Here is a 21,889-nt window from a genome sequence, read left to right as displayed (position 1 = left end):
GAAAAGAGCCCCATCTGATTATGTCAGTTGCCCAAGGGGAAGTAATCTCTAAGGTACTTGGTGCCCAGGCCATTTCACACTATATAGCACTAGCACCTGATGATAGTAATATATACGGCACACACACACACACACACACACACACAGAGAGAGAGAGAGAGAGAGAGAGAGAGAGAGAGACTTAACCTTTTTAAAGGCACAACAGCATTCCAACAGCAGTCATTGAATTAGTACATGCTTTGCTGTGGTATGCTTCTGAATTAGGGTCTGTGTTTCATAGTTGCTATTAGATACTTTTATGGGTTGAAGAAATTGTTTTTTCTGATGCTATGCAGGTTCTCCTTCTGCCAGATCCTGTGGTGAGGTCATAGTTCTGTATTTATGATGTAATGTTCTGTTCCTATGGAAATTGTGATACAGCAAATTCAGCATTTCAGATTTATAAAGATTAAATAGGAGAAACAGAAGGGATATGAGCAAATGCAGTACTTTAAAAATGAAATCTTGCTGATTTAGAAACAATAGCAGCCATAAGAATTAAATTATAGCTATTCGAAAGGTTTAGCTAATGTAAATAGCTATAATCTCCTTTAAGTTGTTTCTACAAGTGTAAGTGATTTCTTTTGTACTCTGTAAAGGGGCTTTGGATACTTCAGAGAACCTTGTTCAGCCCCAAATCACTTCTGCATCTGCTAGTTTATAAAAATCTGTGACAGTTTTAGGGTTATGAGATGTTGTGATCTAGCTACCTATAGCAAGTGAGAAACAATGCATTTCCTGTGTTGCTCCTGTTGCAATTTCAGATTATGTTAGAGGCATGTTGTTGTTACTGTTTCGTCGTTTAGTCGTGTCCGACTCTTCATGACCCCATGGACCAGATTACGCCAGGCACTCCTGTCTTTCACTGCCTCCCGCAGCTTGGTCAAACTCATGCTGGTAGCCTCAAGAACACTGTCCAACCATCTCGTCCTCTGTCGTCCCCTTCTCCTTGTGCCCTCAATCTTTCCCAACACCAGGGTCTTTTCCAGGGAGTCTTCTCGTCTCATGAGGTGGCCAAAGTACTGGAGCCTCAGCTTTATGATCTGTCCTTCCAGTGAGCACTCAGGGCTGATTTCCTTAAGAATGGATAGGTTTGATCTTCTTGCAGTCCATGAGACTCTCAAGAGTCTCCTCCAGCACCATAATTCAAAAGCATCAATTCTTTGGTGATCAGCCTTCTTTATGGTCCAGCTCTCACTTCCATACATCACTACTGGGAAAACCATAGCTTTAACTATACGGACCTTTGTTAGCAAGGTGATGTTTCTGCATTTTAAGATGCTGTCTAGGTTTGTCATTGCTTTTCTCCCAAGAAGCAGGCGTCTTTTAATTTCGTGGCTGCTGTCACCATCTGCAGTGATCATGGAGCCCAAGAAAGTAAAATCTCTCACTGCCTCCATTTCTTCCCCTTCTGTTTGCCAGGAGGTGATGGGATGATCTTAGTTTTTTTGATGTTGAGCTTCAGACCATATTTTGCGCTCTCCTCTTTCACCCTCATTAGAAGGTTGTTTTAATTCCTCCTCACTTTCTGCCGTCAAGGTTGTGTCATCTGCATATCTGAGGTTGTTGATATTTCTTCTGGCAATCTTAATTCCGGTTTGGGATTCATTCAGCCCAGCCTTTCTCATGATGAATTCTGCATATGTTAAATAAACAGGGAGACAATATGCAGCATTGTCGTACTCCTTTTCCAATTTTGAACCAATCAGTTGTTCCTGTAGTATCCAGTTCTAACTGTAGCTTCTTGTCCCACCTAGAAATTTCTCAGGAGACAGATGAGGTGATCAAGCACTCCCATTTCTTTAAGAACTTGCCATAGTTTGCTGTGGTCAACACAGTCAAAGGCTTTTGCATAGTCAATGAAGCAGAAGTAGATGTTTTTCTGGAACACTTTAGCTTTCTCCATAATCCAGCGCATTTTTGCAATTTGGTCTTTGGTTCCTCTGCTCCTTCGAAATCCAGCTTGCACTTCTGAGAGTTCTGGGTCCACATACTGCTTAAGCCTTCCTTGTAGAATTTTAAGCATAACCATGCTAGCGTGTGAAATGAGTGCAATTGTGCGGTAGTTGGAGCATTCTTCGGCATTGCCCTTCTTTGGAATTGGGATGTAGACTGATCTTCTCCAGTCCTCTGGCCACTGCTGAGTTTTCCAAACTTGCTGCCATATTGAGTGTAGCACCTTATGTTAGGGGCATATTATAGTGTAAATCCAAAGTTTTCTCCATAGGCACAACTGTTGGTTAATCAGGGAATAGTGGTGGTTTTATAGACAAAGGAAGTTAGTTCCATTCACTACAGTTCTGTGTATGTAGTTCTATGCTTTATGGAATGTACCTGTATTTTTGTGCCTGTTCAATGTAGTGGCTGTAGCCTCAATAATCTGCCAGGACCAGGTCTACTACCCATACACTGAAATGTATAAGCCCTTGTTGTGCTTTTTATTTATTTGATTTATTTATCAAATTCCTATCCTGCTTCATGATACATAAGGACCCACAGGACACTTTATATATGAAATAATACAGTGCAATTACACTAAGGCAATTTTTACCATCTCTAACAAATAGCATAGCTCTGAGGTAGCATATCCTCTCCACCTCACCCCACCCCATGCAGCTTTCATTAGGTCATTGAGGCTTTTTCCACTGCTATTTCATTCCCTCAATTGCTGGCAATGGCTGTGTGTTCCTTACTGCCTTCCCCTGTGGACTGCTGGTCTTTTTGCTATCTAAGTGCAGGGAAGGAGAAGTCCAATGCAGCCACTGTGAACTGCAGAATGATGGCAGCTAGAAGTTCCCTTGCCTTTCTGTTTCCTCGTTAGTCCCTTCCTGAAGGATTTCAGGTCCTTTTGCCATTCAAGTGCAGAGGAGAATTTTAGCTTGTCTCCATGAGCTAGTAGTGGTGACAGGGAGGGAACTACAGTCATACCTTGGTTTTCAAATGCCTTGGGAGTCCAGCGTTCTGGTTTCAAAAACCAGAAGTGATTGTTCCATTTTTCGAATGTTCTTTGGAACTCGAACGTCTACCATGACTTCCACGGCTTCCAATTGGCTGCAGGAGCTTTATGCAGCCAATCAGAAGCTGCGCCTTGGTTCCCAAACGTTTTGGAAGTTGGACGGATTCCATTAGACTTCCAAGGTACGACTGTAGTTTGGACTGGTGGGAAATTTAGGACAGGAGTGGGGAACCTGATAAAATGTTAGCAGTGGTGTCTCCAGTTCTGTGTCTGCTATTCAATATATTGTGTCCTCCACATCTGGATTCTCAGTTCTGTTTGGATACATTCCCTTGTCTGCTTTTTGGTCAATGCTACACAAAGTACTTCACTAAGGGTAGCTCCTATCTTTTGGTTAGTTTACACCAGATCTCTTTTGATATAGACTTCCTACTACAGAAGTGAGATGGGGCAACAAGAAACAGGCACATTCATTCCTTACGCTTATTAATTGGAGTGGCAGATAAATAGCTCACATTCCAAACATTGCACATGTTTACTACTTTCAGGAAGAAGGTCAGGTGGACTAAAACTCAGAATGAGCTCAGGGAGAATGACCCTCAGGGAGGGAGAGAGTTGGCTATGTTTAGCTTGGAGTAGACTGAGAGGTGATGTGATGGCCATCTTCAAATATCTGAAGGGCTGTCACATGGAAGATGGAGCAAGCTTGTTTTCTCCTGCTCCAGAGTGTAATACCCGAACCAATGGATTCAAATTATCAGAAAAGAGTTTCCAACTAAACATGTTTGGACCCATTATAATGAAGGTTCTTACGCCCTTAATGCCAAACCGACTGGGACTGCACAGCTGCTTTTTCTCTAAAATAAAAATGGCCAGGTTGGACTCCTCTTGTGAAGCAAGAGTTATCCAGCTCAGGCCGTGGAAATGACAAAGCAGGAGTGAACACTTAACACACTGCTCATTCACAGTGAACTGCAATAAGGCCCAATGTCTGGCTAATTTTTGCATGTAAACACAGTGGCTGCATTCAGGTGTATCATTGTGCTATGACCTAGTGTTAGGATCCAGCCTTAGCAAGCCTTGGTATTGTGGACTCTCCCCTCCACTAGCATGGCTGTGCTTAGGAATTCAGAAGCTTTCATTTCCTTTTCCCAATTAATCAGGGTTTGCCATTCTATCCAAACACTAACTCTGAATGGTCTTAATGATAGTTTATTGAAACAAACCAGCTTTTTAAACCTAGGGTTGAAGATAGCTTGTTTTAATAATCTATAGTTAAGACTAACCAAAGTTGGTCTAGGTTTGCATGAAACGTAAAACTTGGTTAGTCAACAGCAGATGTGAAAGCTTCTGCCCGGGTGGGGGGTATATGAGCCTTAGACTCATTCCTGTAATGATAAACTCTCATTTATTCTTATGTCCAAATGCAGGTATTGGCCCAGTTACTTTTCAGTGTTACTCTCCAGCCCTTGGGTTCTTTTGGCTTTGAACCTCCAGTAAGGCAAAGTAAAATATATGTGAGAGGCAGAAATATTTGAGAGGGAGCTGAGGATGTAGCTGCTTTCAAATTCCCTTGCCTCTATCTGCTTATTAATAATTACTGCTAAATTTGGGTATTAATGATTGTTTTAGTACATGTTTGTACATGAACTGGTATCCAAGCAGCTGCATATGAATTGTATGTGTTATAATTTGCCTTCCAGCTGTGATTGTATAATAGATACTTGATTATTTCCATTGAGAGAACAAGGAAGTCCTTAAGGCTAACTGCTGAGAGTATGAAAGCTTTATATCCCTCTAACCTAAACATTTTCTAGTCATTGGACAGACGAGGGAAGCCCTCCATTCCACCTCTTTTTCACTCATTTTGAGGACCTCAAAAAGCACATTTAGTGCTGAAGTCCATGCTGGTTATTAATGCTTCTCATTTACTTAAATGGTGAATATTTTGTCAATGTAGCCCACCAAGAATATATCTCTTTTTTATGCTGCTGACTGAAATGTAGTAATTTGTTTGCATGCAACAAGTAATTTAGCACATATTTGGCAACTTGCATACTAATTTTTGATGGTTTATTTATTGGGCAATATTTGCAGAAGAAAATGGTACACTTGTTATGTGTTTTGGATTTTTTGGTAATGCATTTTAACATATGAAACTATCAGATAATTTTAAATCTTAAGTCTAAAATTAATAAAGAATTAAAAATAATTTATCTTAATTTCTCCCACTGTTAGTAAAGTACGGTATAAGGCAAACAGACCCTCCAATAGGGATGGCTAAACACAAACGTTAATGTATTTGGAGTGAAACATCTTTATTAAGTTAATACAAGATGTAGTCGTGCCCTACTTGAATTACTCATTTATAATAGCTGAGCAGCAGCCTGCATGTGGACTTTGAAATCCTGGGAAAATAAGATGCATGCATGCATTCTGAAGTCTTTGCTTTAAACAGCTGGAAAATGTTCCAGTGAGTAGTCAGCTACTAGCTGGTGTCTATTGTTTCTGTCTTCAGGGAGACATGATCAGTTTAATTACTGACTAGCTTCATTATTCCTTAGTCACATTCTGAGTTGTGAACTTGGTCAGTTTATATAACTTCAAGGTTTAATTGGCCGTATTACATAATTATTCTTCTCCTTTGTCTCTTCTTTGTGACTGTCTACAAACATAAGCAACTCCTTCAGTAACTTGAACTCAATTACAGTTAAGTTTGACAAGTGAGTTGTCATTTTTGACATGTGCAACCAAGATAATATCCAGAGCCAATGTTTTGGCAGCTAGAAAGCCAAATATAAGAGCAAAAAAGGTTGTTCAATGTTTTTTATTGTACTGTGGCACATAATTTTAATAATGATACAAGTTGAGGAAAATATGTACCTATTCAATATCCAACAGTGTGCTTCATGTGGTGCAAAATACAATCTTTTCCTCAAAGGGATTTATTTAAGAAAATTGGCCCTAAAGTGGGAAAGCAGAAGGAGGAAAAACAATTCAAAGAAGTTATCTAAATAGTGGTTGGCCAACTGTTTGGTCTTTGCTTCAGAAGCAAATTTTCTTCCTCCTTTTGCATCTCCAGAGAGCCAGTGTCATGGAATTTGACTGGAAGTACTCAGGCTGTTCCAAGTCTGTCCATTTCCTCAAGCAAAGCAGAATGAGGATATTTGATTTGTTGTTTTGAGTTGTAGAGCAATTTTGACAATTTTGGGTGTTTTGTGAGGTAGAACAATGTGTTTGGTTCCATGACATACCACAGTGATTTCCATTCCTGATATTTATTATCTATTATTTTTGGCGTTTTCTGCCTGAGGGAGAGCCCTGAAGGAAACTGAATGTGATGGTTTAGTTTCTCTGTGCTTATTCTTTTTACATCATACCAAATAATTTCAGCCTTTAAAGGCGTTAGAGTTAGAGCTTTATGGATATCATAGTACACATAGTGGATGCAGAAAGACAGAAGCAACTGTGTTACGTTCAAGGATTTCTAGACAGATAATAAGGATTTTTAGACTTCAGCTGTTCATATGTATTCTGTATTCTCATCTGTTCAAAGTGGGGCTAAAGCTCAATGAATGAGCATCTGCTTATCACACTTAAGGTCCTTCTCACTGTTCTCTAGGCAGCACTAATGGAATTTTTGTGACTAAGGGTTATCTACAGTGAAGCACTGTGGGAATATTTCATCTGTGCAATTTTATGGGCTAATAGCCGTAAATAAATAAATAAATTTCATCTGTGCAAGGATATGCTTGTGCAACACAATGTTCTCTCTCTCTTCTTTGCCCGTGTGCCCCCTAATTCTGTTCTAGGGGTTTCCCCGACCATCTGGAGCAGATTTGGGCTGCCCATGTAGGGGAGGGGGAGGTTCAGTAGTACAAAAGGAGGTCCTTTCACTGATGGAATTGATTAGTTGAATAATTTACTTAGAGGTTTTTGAAGTGGTGCTGTGATTGTTACTGTATTATCAAACAATTAAGTATGAGTGGTTAGGTCTCTGCTTCAAGAGAGTTACGATATACAATTCAGTACGGGGGAGACAAATAGAAAGAAGAGGGAAATGGAGGAAAGAGTAAATGGGGAGAGATGTTGCCACTACAGCTCAAGTTTCCAAGGTGCCAACATTAAAAAACAAACACACACCAGTCCTTACTCACTTGCTTACAGTTAAATAGATGTGGTACCAAAGGGAAAAGGAACAGTGAGGAAACAGGAAAACAAGCAAATTCAGGAGCTAATTCTTCATAAAGTTTCATACTACATATAAATATTAAAAGTATCGATGAAAGCTCTTAGTGATGATTAAAAAGGTGCATTTCGAAGCCTTAGATGTGGTTGCAGCAGCTGCTATGGCAGTTCCAGTGTTTGCTCATTGAAGGTCCCGTGGTCAGGAATATATAGTTATTTCAATTAAATGCACTTAGGCTTATTTACATTAGGGTGAGGGCACTGTGATCACCTCATTAACTACAGAACACCTTGTATCCAGTTATAGGAATTAAAATGAGGTTATCCAAGGGTACTAAAGGAATTTGTAATCTCAGAGCCTCTGTCTATAATCTTTGAGAATTCTTGAAGAACAGGTAAGGTCCCTACACACTGGAGATGGGCAAATTTTGTCTCCATCTTCAGAAAGGGTAAAAAGGAAGACCCAGGTAACTACTGACCTGTCAGCTTGATGTCTATATCAGGAAAGGTCCTAAAACCTATAATAAAACACTTGGTCTGTGACCATTCAGAAAAGTATGCTGTGATTTCTAAGAGCCATATGGGTTTCTCAAAAAGAAGTCTGGCCAGACAAATATCATTTCATTCATATATATATGCAGGTTTTGGTGTCTTCGGGTGTCTTCCCGTGTAAGAGTTGGGGTGTCTAGGCGACGTTTCGACGAGGTCTCACTCGTCATCTTCAGGCTGGTGCTTTCGGCTTCTTGTTACTGGAACAGAGCAGGATCTCAGTGTTTGAGTTCCTATAAATACTGTTGAGGGGGTGTGGTGTATAGCCTCCAACGTTCTGGGCAGAGGGGAAGTTCCCAGGTTAGTGTGCCTTTTCTTCTTTTGTTCCTTAATTACTTGAGGGATATCTTGAGTGATTTCTTGAGTGATATTCTGAGTACCACTTAGGTGGGTCATTAAGTGTGGATTAGTTGCTAAAGCTTTCGTGTCTTGACCTCTTGAGCTTGTGAAGAGTTTTTCTGAGAAGATGGCTGTACTGCACTTAGTTGTGCTCTGGCTTGGCTTCGTGTATAGGGGCGAGCTGTGGTTTTGTGCCCTGTGCCAGCCAGATCTGTGTAGGGATTGCAGGGGGGTGCAGCATCCGGAGGTGCCACTATGGTTTGGCTACTGGATGGTGTCTGTAATTTATCTGTGGAGAGGGTCTGGGTTTGGGTCTGGTGTGGTTGATTGGTGATGGCGTTCTGTGTGCCTCTGGTTCTGGTGTCGGTTTTTGTGGGGAGGGCTAATTTCCAGATGTCTGGCAGGCGGGACGTGTCGTCACGCTTGTTCATGTTGTGAGGGTGTTTCTCTATCTCGATGGCTTCCATGATTATTCTCTTGTGGTGATGTTCCATGTTAAAGAGCAATTTGGAATCTGCAAAATTAATTTCGTGTCCTGTTTCTTTCATGTGTTGGAAAAGAGAGGAAGTTTTTTCTTCTTTTTTGACGGCATTCTTGTGTTCTGCGATACGTGCATTTATTCGTCTGTTTGTTTGTCCAATGTACGTGGCTGGGCAGACTTTGCAGGGTATTTCATATAGTAATTCCTCAAGTAATTTCCTCAAGTAATTAAGGAACAAAAGAAGAAAAGGCACACTAACCTGGGAACTTCCCCTCTGCCCAGAACGTTGGAGGCTATACACCACACCCCCTCAACAGTATTTATAGGAACTCAAACACTGAGATCCTGCTCTGTTCCAGTAACAAGAAGCCGAAAGCACCAGCCTGAAGATGACGAGTGAGACCTCGTCGAAACGTCGCCTAGACACCCCAACTCTTACACGGGAAGACACCCGAAGACACCAAAACCTGCATTCCTGTACCCGTGAAAATCTACGAAAGCATATATATATATATATATATATATATATATATATATATATATATATATTTGCAAGCTTGATGGACCAGGGGAATTTTGTGGATATAGTGTATCTTGATTTCAGTAAGGCTTTTGACAAAATCCCCCGTGATACTCTTGTGGAGAAGCTGGTAAAATGTGTTCTGGATGAGGTAACTTTTTGGTGGATTTGTAGCTGGTTGACTTGCCGAACCCAAAGAGTACTCGTTAATGGTTCCTCATCATCCTGGAAAAAGGTATAAGTGCGGTGCTGCAGGGTTTTGTCTTAGGCCCATTGTTGTTCAACAATAGACAACTTGGATGAAGAAGTTGAGGGGGTGCTCATTGAATCTGCAGATGAATATAAGATGAGGGACACCTGGCTTGCCAGGTAAAAAGGATCATGTGAAAAGGATCTAAGGGCCTAATAATAATAATAATAATAATAATAATAATAATTTATTATTTGTACCCCGCCCATCTGGCTGGGTTTCCCCAGCCACTCTGGGCGGCTTACACAGAAACCAAAAAACACTAAAATATCATACATTAAAAGCTTCCCTGAATAGGGCCGCCTTAAGATGTTTTCTGAATGTCAGGTAGTTGTCCATCACCTTGACATCCGATGGGAGGGCATTCCACAGGGCGGGCGCCACCACCGAAAAGGCCTTCTGCCTGGTTCCCTGTAGCTTCGCTTCTCGCAATGAGGGAACCGCCAGAAGGCCCTCGGCGCTGGACCTCAGTGTCCGGGCAGAACGATGGGGGTGGAGACGCTCCTTCAGGTATACTGGGCCGAAGCCGTTTAGGGCTTTAAAGGTCAACACCAACACTTTGAATTGTGCTCGGAAACGTACTGGGAGCCAATGTAGGTCTTTCAAGACCGGTGTTATGTGGTCTCGGCGGCCGCCCCCTTAGTAGACCACAAGCGTAACACGAGTCAGTAGTGTGATGCAGCAGCAAAAAAAGCGAATGCAATCCTAGGGTGCAGCAACAGAACTATGCTGTCCAAATCAAGGGAAGTAATAGTACCAATCTATTCTGCCTTGGCCAGATCCCACCTGGAGTACTGTCTCCAGTTCTGGACACTACAGTTTAAGAACCTTATGGACAACCTGGAATGTGTGTAGAGGAGGACTACCAAGATGATAGAATCTGGAAACTAAGCCTTATGGGGGTGGGCTGAGGGAATTAGCTGTGTTTAGCTTGGAGAAGTCTGAGAGGTGATATGATAGCCACCTTTAAATATCTGAAGGGCTGTCACATGGAAGATGGAGCAAGCTTGTTTTCTCCTGCTCCCGAGGGTCTGACCTGAACCAATGGATTGAAATTACAAGAAAGGAGTTTCCTACAAAATATTAGGAATAACTAAGAGCTGTTTGAAAGTGGAATAGGCTACCTTAGAAGGTGGTGCACCATAAGCAGGCGTTGGATGGCCATCTGTCATGAATGCTTTAGTTGAGATTCCTGCATTTCAGAGGGGTTGGCCTGGATAATACTCGGGGTCCCTTCCAACACTTCAGTGCTGTTTCATGACACTTCAAATAGAGGACTGTCCTCTGTAAAGTGGCAGAACTGGCAACACAAATGAATGAGCTAGCACAAATCCCAAATTAATGAGCTAGCCACAAAAACCAAACTCCTTTTCTGACTCAGCAGGGATGGGGGAACCTCAAACACACCAACAGGCAAGTATCTGAAGCAGCTCTTTAGCCGCCAATCTAGCTAAAACATCATAGAGTAGGGCCTTATCCTTGTATTCCCCAGTAGTTTCTCTCCCCTCACAAGGGATTGTGGCAGCAAACAGTGGGATAATTCAGGGATGTCCCACTATTCTTGTCTTTTATATGTGGGTTTTAAGGGTCATTAGACACTGTCTGGGCATGGTAGGTATGCATCTTCTCTAGATGCTAAGCTCTTTTTTCATTATTGGTTGTCACTGAGTAGAGCAAGCTCCTCCATGGAATTTCTATACACAAGAAAGATTATTAAGACCTTTACGAATTTAGAAAGACTGTAGGAAAGTGATCAGCATTCCTGCCTAAAATTTCAGAGAATGCAGAAGGGGAAAACAATTTATTGCCAGCAGCTGAACCTCATTTTCCTCTTGAATTATTCTAGCTGTTTGTTCAAGTAGCACGTATACAAGTTGACCCTATAAAATAGCCTGCCACAGTGTCAAGGAAACAGCCTGATCATATCTAGAGCTTAAAGTGATGTGCACAAAATATACAAAGGAAAGTGGCACATCTGTACAGAGCTTTGTTCCACTTGACTCCCCAAATTGTTTTTATTTCTGCTACAACTATGACAGCATTAGATGGACAGAAATATCCCCAGGCCTTTCTGGAACCAACCAATGGGCAATGTGTGACCCTTGTTTTGACAGGGACCCCTCTCCATGTTACTGCTAATTATGGCTGCTGTCTTGGTACAAGGGAAGGGGACAGCTCCCAATTCACATGGCAGATTTTTAACTTTGCTAAAAATCTTAGCATATGCAGCATTCTGTTATGGGGGGAAATGCTTTTAATGAGCGCCATTCAGGGCTTATTTTCAGCCGTAACTCACTGGAACTGAGTTCTGACACCTCTGCAGCATTGCGGCACATCGCTCAGTGCTGAACGATGGAGGCTGCTGGCGGCACTGGGATCAGTGCAGTGTGGCAGGTGGTGGTGGCTGCGTAAGCGGAGAAGCTTTTTTAGGGGAGATCTCCAAAGCTCAACAGCTTCAGCTGGGTGCTCCCCCAAGTTTCGGCACCTCTTTTTCTAGAAAAAAAGCCCTGGTGTCATTTATATCTCTTCCAAATTTCTGTACGCTAGCGATTACAGAAAACAAACATGCAACTTTGCAACTAACATAAAATAATCCAACTTAAAATATGCTCTTAATTGGATACATGAAGGGAAAAAAAGCATTCAAGACTCAATTGTGTTGAGTGATACATTTTAAAAGGACATTTGCTACTATAAGTTTAATTTACTATTATATTCCATTTGCCATATAAGTTCATTTGAATGCACTTAGATCTGATACACATGGTATACCTAGTGTTTTGTTTGCTCAAGATCAACATTTAAATATACATTACCACTTTAGAAATTAAAAAATATATAAAAAGGCTTTATGAGTCCAAGGAGATACTAGTTTCTTTCAATGCGTTTTGCGTATCGTAATTGTTTTTGCTAGTAGGTGCAATTCAATCTGAGTTATCTGTAGTGCTCATTATATTTGTTATGCTTTGGATCAAAAGAAAGATAAAACAGATTCAGTTACCAAGCACAGAATGATTTAGGATTTTGTCCGTACGATAGAAGGGAGCTGAAGTTTAGACTTACAGTGAATAATTCTGAGTAGTTTTCTGTGCCATTAGCGGAACAAATTAAACTTTCACTGGTTGACTGCATATACCTAAACAGTGCAGTGTGGGAGGATTATCAGCCAGTTAGTCTTATTGGTTTATTGGCAGCAGAGCAGATTTAAACCAAATTTTCCCATGGCAGAGGTACTGTACTCAAAATTCCAAAAGTTGTACTAAGAAATTTATGAAGTGGTATGAAAGTAAATTACTGAAGAGCCATCAAAGTAAGCATGTTATTAATTGACAATTTATTGACTTCATCCTCAGTGCCAGTTTTTTTTTTAAAAAAAGAGGATTAGCTTACAGACTCTGCTTTGAAAGCTGTGTGAGGTCTTCAGTTTAAAATACTTCAGTTAAGCTGTAATTAATTAACTTAATTAAACAAATATTAGTAAAAAAACAAAAGCACACTTATTCTTATAGATCTGGAAAAGCAGTAGTCACGAAATCAGCATAAATACCTAATCGAAAGTGTGAATCTGGATCTGGTTAGGATTGAATGCAACACTGGCTATCTTTGATCTTCTGAGAAACTTGGGACTCACTCAAGTGAATCTTTTGCTGACAGCACTTGACTAATTGCCTTAAATTGCATGATACGTAGCCCCCTTGTTGCTTATGGTTAATAATGTATAACTTGTTCAAACTGCTGAGCTTGCAATTTATGTTGGCAAATTGTTGGAACATGTATAGCAGTAAAAATACAAAATCTGCTTTCCCAGCTCAGAGGCTTGTATGACTTCATTGTGGCATACATTTTGGTAGGCAATAGTCCACTTGGTCGGTAAGACTGAGCTGCCAGCTGAGACCGTTACCATGCAGTGATAAGCTTCATGTTGTGGAGGAGCTACACCATCTCCACCATACAATATACATCCTCTCCACCATACACCTGCAGTAGCACATTGTGCAGGTGCTGTATATGGAGGCTAATATGTTAATATGCCACATAGTTAGCATATTAATTTGCTAGGGGAAGGATTGTGCAAATTGGGCAACAACACCTTGAGACCTCTGCATGGTGGGCACATCATATGTTATGTCAGGTGCCTGCTGAAGAAGAGGGCTATCATTACCATTTATCCACCACACAAAATTCTGTTGCTACCTTTTAAACATCAAAACGTCACCTATGTTGAAATGAGTTCATTAGATGCAAGTAGCAGTTTTCATAGAAGCATAGAATCTCAACTAAACTATCTATGACCTCATCCAACCTCTGCTTAAAAACCTCAAAGGAAGGAGAGACCACCACCTTCTGAGGGAGTCGGTTCCACTGCATACCTGAAGGAGTGCCTCCATCCCCATCGTTCAGCCCAGACACTGAGATCCAGCTCCAAGGACCCTCTGGGAGGTCCCTCATTGCGGGAAGTGAGGTTACAGGGAACCCAGCAGAGGGCCTTCTCGATAGTTAGGCCCACCCTGTGGAACGCCCTCCCATTAGATTGTCAAGGAAACAAACACCAGACTTTTAGAAGACATCTGAAGACAGCCCTGAACAGGGAGGTTTCTAATGTTTGAGGTTTTTATGTGTGTTTTAATATTTTGTTGGAAGCCACCCAGAGTGGCTGAGGCAATCCAGTCAGATTTTCGGCATATAAATAATAAAAATATCATCGTCATCACTATTATCATAACCACTGTCAAAGAGCTCTTACTGTCAGAAAGTTCTTTCTCTTGTTTAGTTGGAATCTCCTTTCTTGGAACTTGAAACCAGTGGTTCAGGTCCTACCCTCCAGAGCAGGAGAAAGCAAGGTTGCTCCATCTTCCTTGTAACTTTTCATAGTTCAAGAACTTAGTTCCTTATTACAGTATAGGTCGGATGTCTCAGCATATACTGGCCTGTTATGTGTTTTATTAATAGTATTTATAATCCTCCCTTCACTCAAAGGTCCCAGGATAGAAATATGTGCAGTCTAAACCAAGATTAAACAATGAGATCAAAACAGCTTTACACAAAATTCATACTTCAGTTACATAAAAAAAACCCAGCAGCACAGTCGTCATTGTCATCATCATCATCAAACACCTCCCCCTCTCCAGAAGTGTGGCCAAAGAGGTATATCTCCACTTTCCACCAAAATCACTTTCTAATGTATTCTGCTCACTGGAAGTACAGATCTTGAAGCTGAGGCTCCAATACTTTGGCCACCTCATGAGAAGAGAAGACTCCCTGGAAAAGACCCTGATGTTGGGAAAGATGGAGGGCACAAGGAGAAGGGGACGACGGAGGATGAGATGGTTGGACAGTGTTTTTGAAGCTACAAACATGAGTCTGACCAAACTGCGGGAGACAGTGGAAGACAGAAGTGCCTGGCGTGCTCTGGTCCATGGGGTCACGAAGAGTCGGACACGACTAAACGACTAAACAACAACAACAATGTATTCTAGCGATATTGTGACACCTCCACCAGATCATTATGTGTTTTTCCTTTCTTCTTTGGCGATCACTCATAGCCGAGTAAGTTTGTCTTCCATGAACACGGTCTTAACAGTGTGCCCATAAGTGACTGTGGAGGCCAATTCTATTTCATTTGGGGCTGATGATGATCTCAAGTTCTAGGCAATTTCATATTAATGGAAAATGCATTAAAATGATATGCCTCTTTCTATAACATCAGACTGCATGAAATGATTTGAGAGGTCACTGCAGTCATTACTTAGGAAAACTATGATAGTGTGGGTTAGGTTTTTCTTTTGGAGTTTTGAGATCAAGAAGTTTTCCAATATATTGCAATAAATAAAAACTAAAAATGGAAGAAATCACTAACTAGACAAAAGTAAAAGAAAGCTGGCAGACTCTAAATGTATTTAGAAAGAACTGGACTTATTTTGTTGAGTTTTGTAATAAATAAACTGTTGTATTCAGGGTGGGGTTAAATAGATCTTGAAAGATATTTTCAAAATCTATAGTTTTCCAAAATTTCTACATGGCTAGATATAGATAGATATAGAAGATTATCCACCCAGTTTTCTAATCATCACCAAGCAATTGGGAATGATCCTCATTATCTGTTCTCATTCTCTACCTTCTAGAGTGAAATGTTATGTTGTCAGAAATATTAGGAATGATTAAAGATAATTGCTGGTCCCATATTTAGCATTTGAAATCAAGTTTGAAGCTACTTGTAAGTGCTGATCAACTGTGACCGCCGTTTAGCCTGAACTGTGGTTAACATTGCTGCTGGTATAATGTTTAACCATGGTTGAGGCCTTTAGTGGGAATTTGTGCTCCAGAAGATAACCTGTAGAAAAGGAAGTGTATTACCCCATGCCCTACTCACATGGTTTACTGTGAAGAAAGACCCAGAAATGTCCAGAGAAGTAAAACAAGGGGTTAATTGGTTCTTAGCCTTGTATTTCACTGTATATGTGTACAACTTACAGCACAATTCTATATATGTTTATTATATTCAAAAGGAAGTCCCATGGAGTTTACTCCTAAGAAAGTGTACACAGAATTACAGCCTTGGTCTTTCAAGCTGTGTTGAGGTAACAGGTCTTGATCCTTTCAACTTTTATACCAAAGGAAACATTCACCAGCATAAACTTACTACCTATTTAATTTCAAGGAATTGGATATTGTATAGGATACAGAGATCCACTTTGGTTTCTGAATCAAATATTAAAATGTTCACACTCCTAAGCAGTTTCAATCTATAGAGTTATCGAAGCATGCCTTAAACTTAGAAGCAGATGACCGTGGCTAATTTTTCTGCCTTACAGAACTTTTGAGAAACAAAAATCATCAAAAGGGGAAACAAGCCCACCATTTTTAAATGGACTACCAAGGTTCTCTTTTGAAGTTACAGAGCAAGTAAAAAATACACTTTTCTCAGTAATTATGTTAAGGAAAGGTTGGTAGGATACAGTTTAAACTGTTTATCAATTCCACCTTCGACAACAAGTTGCTGAAAGCAATTCCTACAGCTTGACTTAATGATTTTCTGATGTTCACAGCACTGTTTTGTTTCAGAGCCTGGGTCGCAGCAAAAAACTTCCCCCTGCTTTTATCTATTAATGAAGCTACTGTGTACTATGTGCCCCTCTCCCTCTTTATGACAGTCTATTCTATCGCACCCACCCCAGATTCATGACTTCACCCCATTAACAATCTGCGCAGAGTCCTCTGCTAGTTTTATGAGGCAAAACCACAAAATGTCAGGTTAAGAAAACCCTCTCCCAAACTTCTCTCATAAAATACTGACACATAATACATTACCTGTCAAGTATCTGTTTACACAGATTCTCACCGAACTAGCAACATGAAGTTTAATATTAGAAAAGGTGGATAATGAATTGCCTACTATTTTTTTTTTTTAAAAAAGGCCACTGGACGTAAAATATTTGGTAACTTTCTAATCATAATGCTGCAGCGATCCTTACTTTAATTAAAGGAAATAAAAAACACCCTCAACACACAGCAGCATAATATGGTCTAGGATTGTGTTCTTCAGTTTGGATTCCTAGGTAGTGTTGGAATCATCCTTGACCATTGAGATAAGCTGGCTAGAGATGATAGTTGCAGGCCAAGAAATCTAGGGACCCAGGGCTGTCTTGTAGTAAGATACTTTAATCATCAGCATTATTCTGAGGAAAAACCATCCCAAATGAATTTCATTTTCTTTTGGAAAGCAGCTTCTCACATAAGTGAGAAGAGAATCGTAAGTCACATATGTACACTTTTAATGGATTGGCTGGATGAAAATATTGATATCCCACCTCTTGTGCCTGAATAAACATTTGAAGTGGTTCACAATATAAATGAAAAACAATACTAAGTACACATACAGGTATACCCTTATATAAGATATAAAACTAAAATGTCTGGTGTTCTGTGTGGCTATGATACATCAAGAGATGCTGAAAGCGTTTTACAGAGCTGTACTGAAGATGATGTGATGTGTGTGCGGATTTAAATTTTTAAAAATAAAGTTGGAAAGATGTAAAATGAATCTTCATTTTTAGTTGCTTGCTGCATTACCTGTGCAAGTGAGGCATACGAAGCAGCGTCACTCACTCCGAACAACCTGCTATCTAAAGGCACCTAAGGCCATCAGCTTGCTGAATCCGAGTCTGTCTGTCTCTGAATGGGTGACTTTGCATCGGAAACACCTGTGAGCTGCCCTGGTTCTATGATGGAAGAAAGGTGGGACAGAAACACGCTTCAGCTTTGCTTAAATCTGTAAGTCTGGACAATTCTAGGAGTCATTTCTCAAGCCAATTACTGCCCTGGTTCCAGAATGTAGTACTTTTTTTTTGCAAAAGGTACTAAAAAAAGTATTTGCCTTTACTTCTCCAGACAGCCATATGGCCTAGAATTTATTAATTACTCAATGTCCATCTCAGTAGAGCATAATGTGACTGACCTGGGAGTAACAGGTCTCCCTGTAGGTGTGAAGCATGCCAACAAATTGTCCCAGTTCCCCCTATGAGGGGAGTGGAGGGGAATAAAGGCAGTGGTTGCCATGGGACAGAGCAAGGTTGCAGGATAAACTAATGGACAAGATCTGAAAGTGTTCTCTAAACAGGATTTAAAAAGGCTCAATCGTGAGAGTGGAGCATTCAGCCATATGTTACTTTTCTTGATGCCAGGAAATTTCAGTAGATGCCAGATAGTGTCTTCTGAGGTGTGTATCTTAGAGGGTGGGGCTGTGCTTGCTAGCCTTACCTTCTGTTGCACCCTCTGCTCCCCCTTCACCAGATGTTGTGTGGGAAAGTCCAAAGAGGGCACCTTGCTCTACATGCATAGGCTCCTCATGTGATTTTGAATGTTGATTGCGTATGGAGCCCATGGATGAATAGGGGAGCCTATTCCTGCTTCAGACTTCACCCACCCACTAGATAGGGAAGGGGACTGGGCTGGCTGGCAAAAGCAGCAAGAGGAACATTGGAAGTTGTCTTCTATGGAGTCAGATCCATCTAGGTCAGTATTGTCTACTCTGACCGACCATAGCCCTCCAGGGTTTCAGACAGGGTTCTCTCCCAGCCCTACCTGGAGAATCCAAGGATTGAACCTGGAACCTTCTGCATCCAAATCAGATGCTCTACTACAGAGCCAAAGCCCCTCTCTATCTCAGGGATAGGGCTAGCAACCATGGCCCTGCTTTTCTTGCCATACGATTGTAGCCACATGGGACGTGTTTGCAAATCTGTTTCACCAGTTAAAGCTGGCAGTGGAAATATACAATCCAGAAGGGAGGGCCTGAAAAGAAGGGAAATGTTATCTTATGGCTCACTCCCAATTAACTTAAGGATAATAATGCAAAACAAAAAACCAGCAACCCTCACAACAATCTTATCTCTGATCATCAAAAACTGACATACTTTTAAAAATGTCCTCCTGTATTTTAGGAGTGCCACATACAATTTGTGTACAATCCCATAACATTTTGGAGAAATTATATGAGAGGATGGCTAGACAACATTTATTTCTAATGATGGCCCTGATGAAAGACCTTCTCCAAAATGTGTCAGTCTTTGAAATACATTATTTGTGGCATTCCTGAGAACTTTTCTCTCTTTGTTTTGCTGGCTGGTGTAGTTCCCTCCCCACCCCCTTTTTGATTTCTTCTGTATTTAAAAAAACAGCAACCATGCTTCCAATTTTTATCCTGGAACAAAACAGAGGAAAGGCTCTTGCAAAAACAAAAAAAACACCTGATCCTAGTTATATATGTTTAATCTTGCTTTAATGTAATTTGTAACTGTGAGCAGGATTATAATAAAAATTTGCAAAGGTTGCAAATATAGAACAACAGGTTCATAGAACAGAGGGTTGTGAATGTCTGAGTTGATCTTACTGGTTATTTTGATATTCTAGATCATTCCTGGATCAGATTTGCAATTGAGAGAATTGTCAGTTTTCTGTTTCTGTGACTATACTTAGCTTCAACTGTTAAGGTCCTGCTCCAGTAGGCAGAGAAAATCCATCTGCCATAGAGGAAACTCCTTATTAGTTCCAAATTATGAAGAAAACTGATATCTTTTCAGTCTTTAAGCAACTTCCATCTGTAATCAACCCTACAGTTCCTTCTGGCAGTCAGCTGGAGTTATAGCTATCAGCTTAATCACCAGATATGCTCCATAGCTTTGACCCTCTTCAGCCCTGGATAGGGCAGTGTCTGTTCTATGAGCTAACAACCTGACACAGATAAACTTTCCCTTTCTCTGCACCGGAAATCTGCATTAGTCTTAGTCTTAGCCAAGTCAGGTTGTGATTTAGTCATAGTACTCTTCTGTGACTTAGAGCAAACAATTCTTTCCCATCTTTGACTTGCGTTCAAACCAAACTTTTTGTGCCATACCTTTTTAAAAAAACAAAACACAACAAAATTACTGTGGTTGACTCCTAGATATAAAGCTTCCTGGCTTTTTGTACACCCCAATAAATTTGACTAGTTGGTCTTTTTAATACATAATACATTTTCATCACATCCATGAGTAAATTTTCTTTCTTTCTTTCTTTCTTTCTTTCTTTCTTTCTTTCTTTCTTTCTTTCTTTCTTTCCATTTTAGGAACAGTGATCATCACGACTTAATGCAAAGATTGCAGATTTGATCCCCATAAGGGACAGCTGCATATTCTTGCACTGCAGGGCGTTGGACTAGATGATCCTCAGGGTTCCTTCTAACAGTACGATTCTATGACTTAGAGGCTTTGCATGTGGAATTGACATAAATCCTGAGTTAAGATTGTGAAGTAATATGGAAATATCTCACCATCTCTGTGCTAATGGACCTTTGAACTCTTGAGAATCCAAACAGGGAGATTTGAGCACTGTCTCCTGATTTTGAATTCCCCTGATCCTACTAACTGACCCATCAGTGTATATAATCACATAAACAGCAGGCCTCCATTTGCAAATTACAGATGGGAATTTAACTTACCTGGTGGGAAGGATTATTAATGTGGTTAAGAAAGGGAAAAATTAATATCTTAGAATAAAATGTGCATACCTGGTCATTTTAGCTGTTAAATTGTATGTACAGATATGGAAAATGAAAAACAGCTCTGTACGTGATTTGTGTAAAAATAATTTGTATGCATTATTCTCAGGTTCCATCGCTGCCCCTATTCCAGCCATCCGTTAATGGTATCTTGTCAGTTTGGGATGCAGCACTCAGATAACTGGTTCTATCGCTTTCAAGGAACACCATATGCAGTCCAGTGGTTTTTGATGATTTGGGACTTGCTTAGTCTTGTTGATAAGGCATGCATTATATCTTACCATGACCAAGCAATACAGGTTCATATACTTGGCAGTATTTCATGGTGGAAAAGTAGAGAGATCTGGGGAAAAAGATGGTAGAATCTCTTAACCATCTACTGTGATGTTTTAATGTTGCCTTATAGATCAGTTGCAAACACACATAGCAGTGGCTAATCCCAGGAACATACTTCATCAGGATAACATCATGACTGAAACTCTGAGGTAGACATTAAGATGTGAAACTGCCAATATATTTTGTTGAGAGGAAAATCCTATACACACTGGAGACATAGCTGGACACTGGGTGGTCTTAAATATAATTCTTCAGCGGCATTTTAAAAGAGGGCTGTTTGGTAGGCCATAACCTTAATGTTTTATATTTACTTCTTTCTGATGAGCAGCTTTATATATTTTTTTCCATTGAGAAAACCCAAGGCAGTTTTCTGAACAAATAATTAAGGTAACTATAGTACAGTTATTATTTTTCTTAAACGTTACTGCCCCCATATGGACACAATGATGAACATACGCTAGCAATGTAGGTAAAGCTTCTCCCTAGGTTGCATGGCTTTAAAATGTCTACTTTGAAGTTTTAATCCAGACAGATATCTATTAAGTTTGGGTGATTAATGGTTAAGTCAAGTTGATCATGTCTCCAGACTTTGTATTTGTGTTTGCTGTAATTACTTGTTTTCTGACATACCAAATATACTTCAGTACTCACCTAAACTGATTGCACCTGCAATTGCTTAGTGTAGTTTACTTTCCATAAAACTTACTCATTTTTGTGTACTGACCATCTTTCCTTTCTGAGGATAAATTTATAATGGGTTTTGAGGTGTTTAAGGTTTGGTAAATGCTTTTCATTGTAACTTGGACCCACAATAACTACTGCGTTACTTTCATAACCTGAACTTTCATAACCCCTGAAATTGCAAAGTCTACCCATCCTTACCTTTAAAAACATTTGTAGCTGCATCCATAGAATAGAATTGCTGACAGTTGCCAGACATTTCTGAATGAGGCACACGCAGTTTGCACCTCCCATTATTTTCTGGGATTCACTAGATTGTTATAAAATTTCCAGGCTTGAAATAGGTGGGGTTTAAATATTTTTAACAAGCTATGTGTGCGTGCAGGGATTATAAGGTTTTAATAACATTAAAATTTACTGCTACTACCACAGCATTTTTAAAGTGGAAAGCTAAAGAACAGTCATACTTATTTTTAATCAGTTAGAAGTACTGCATGCCAAGTCAAGTGTTCTTT

At 40.2% G+C, this 21,889-nt stretch overlaps 1 protein-coding gene across 10 annotated transcripts in view; it reads left to right on the top strand.

The window, feature by feature from the left end:
* The window catches only part of VPS13B (vacuolar protein sorting 13 homolog B), an 883,035-nt gene that overhangs the window by 154,993 nt on the left and 706,153 nt on the right, over positions 1 to 21,889 (top strand). The window lies entirely within an intron of this gene.

This window comes from Podarcis liolepis, assembly GCF_965112155.1.
Source record: "Podarcis liolepis genome assembly, chromosome: 8".
Classification (NCBI taxonomy): Eukaryota; Metazoa; Chordata; class Lepidosauria; order Squamata; family Lacertidae; genus Podarcis; species Podarcis liolepis.
The sequence above is the reverse complement of the archived record's forward strand: the minus strand, read 5'-3'. Positions and strand labels throughout refer to the sequence as shown.